At 48.7% G+C, this 1969-nt stretch overlaps 1 pseudogene; it reads right to left on the bottom strand.

The window, feature by feature from the left end:
* Positions 1 to 350: 350 nt before the first annotated feature.
* Positions 351 to 1177, bottom strand: LOC103219887 (A-kinase anchor protein 8 pseudogene; annotated as a pseudogene).
* Positions 1178 to 1969: the final 792 nt, after the last annotated feature.

The raw sequence follows: 1969 nt of genomic DNA, 5'->3' as shown, positions 1-1969 counted from the left end.
GACTTTCCCAGACAAACAAAAACTGAGGGATTTTATAACATCAGACTTATTCTACAAGAAAATGCTAAAGGGAGTTCTTCAATCTGAAATAAAATGATGTTTATGAGCAATAATTCATCTCATCTGAAGATATTGCACAAAATTCACCTGTAATAGTAAGTACAAAGAAAAACACAGAATATCATAACACTGTAATTCTGGTTCATAAACTACACATACCTTGAGTAGAAAGACTAATAGATGAAACTATCAAAAGTAAGAAATACAACAAATTTTCAAGACCTAGTATAGAAAAACATGTAATAAGACAACCACGAAAAATTAAAAAGCAGGGAGATGAAGTTGCAGTATAGAGTTTTTATTAGTTTTCGCTTTGCTTGTTTGTTTATGCATTCAATGTTAAGTTGCCATTAATTTAAAAAATAGGGTATTGTGGTCAGTGGAGTGCAGGTGTGGCTGGAGAAGCTGTGGCTGTGCAGGGATCAACACAGCACAGGCCAGGCAGTGAGCAGCTTGGATCTTCTTAAAGGGCTCCTGGCCAATCTCTTTGAAAGGATCTGGTTTTGGTTTTGTGCTTCCTTTCTCCATCAATTCCTGACGCCTCTTCTCAATTTTCTTATTCCCGTTTATAATGTATTCCTGGATGAATTCCACTGTCTTGTTGGGCAGCTTGGTGCTTATAAACTGCAGCGTCTCTTTGTGAAATTTGCTTTGCAGATGCTTCTGGATCTCTTCCTCTTCAAATCTACAGAACTTGCACACAGAAGAGGCCAACTGAATCCTGTCGGCTGCGCGGTCCTGCATCCTGTCTCTCCTCCTTTACTTTTCCCTTCTCTTCTTCACTTCCTCATCCTCATCGTCCTTCTCTCTGCCTACCAGAGTCACAGAATTCATCCTCACCTTTGAATTCTTCATCTCCTGAGTGGAAGTCACCAGGAGATCATTTTCTGAGAAATCTCCTTCGCCGTCAACCCAGGCTAGTTTGGCGTCCGGCTCCTTACAAATCTGGAACTGCTTCCGTTTCCTTCCCATGCCATCTAGTCCGAAGGGTCAAACCCTCTCCTTCTGGGTGGATCCCGATCCTGCATCCGGTCCTGCAAGTGACCACATCCATAAGGCCAGCGCTGTCATAGCCACCTGCCCCCTGCACGCCCATCAAGCCTTAGTCAGGAGCCATGGACTGGAAGAGCCAAGGAGGCCGCTGCCTGGGGAGAGGGCCTTCCCAGACCCCATCCACTCACGTGGTTCAGCTCTTTCTAGGGCGTGGATAGAGGCTCAGGGGAGGCCGAGGGTGTCTTGAAGGGGTCGCTGCACATGAAGGTGCCGGGATTACTCTGGTCCTGGAAATGGCCCTGGCCCCGCCCAGCATGAAGCCATGGAGGGAGCCCTACTCCAGGGCCAGGTCTCGACATTCACTGTACTGCCGCTGAAAGCTGCCATTGCGGTGAAACCCCAGGTCGAAATCATAGTCGTAGCTGTAACTGGGGCAGTAGGGGCTGTGCTCTGGCAGGCAGGGCATAGAGTCATAGGACTCCAAGGTCTGCAAGTGGAAGGGACTCTCCTGGCCCTGCATGCCCTCCCCACCATGGCTGCTCCCGTCCCTGCCTTCCTCCTTGGACACCATGTCCCAACTCTGGTTGATCTTGGCAATGAGGGAGTTGGAATTGTAGGTGCCCCACTCTGGGCCATAAGAGGCCATGTGCATGGAAGCAACCCCGGCCACTAGGCCACCTTTGCTTGCCCTTGGTGGCCTTCTATGAGACTGGGTCGGCTGCTGAGCAGTTCAAGAAAACCAGTCTCCATATGGCTAAGAGTTTCTTGAACAACAGACAGATATCTCGGGTGTGAGGCCCCTTACACCAGTGAAACTGGTGACACAGAAATGGGAGGAGATGGCAATTTAGGAGGTGAGGATAGGGAAGAGTAACCTGAGGAGGTGGCGGCAGACATCTTGGTCCAGGAGATTAGG

The sequence above is a fragment of the Chlorocebus sabaeus genome, chromosome 12 (genome assembly GCF_047675955.1).
Source record: "Chlorocebus sabaeus isolate Y175 chromosome 12, mChlSab1.0.hap1, whole genome shotgun sequence".
Taxonomy (NCBI): Eukaryota; Metazoa; Chordata; class Mammalia; order Primates; family Cercopithecidae; genus Chlorocebus; species Chlorocebus sabaeus.
The sequence above is the reverse complement of the archived record's forward strand: the minus strand, read 5'-3'. Positions and strand labels throughout refer to the sequence as shown.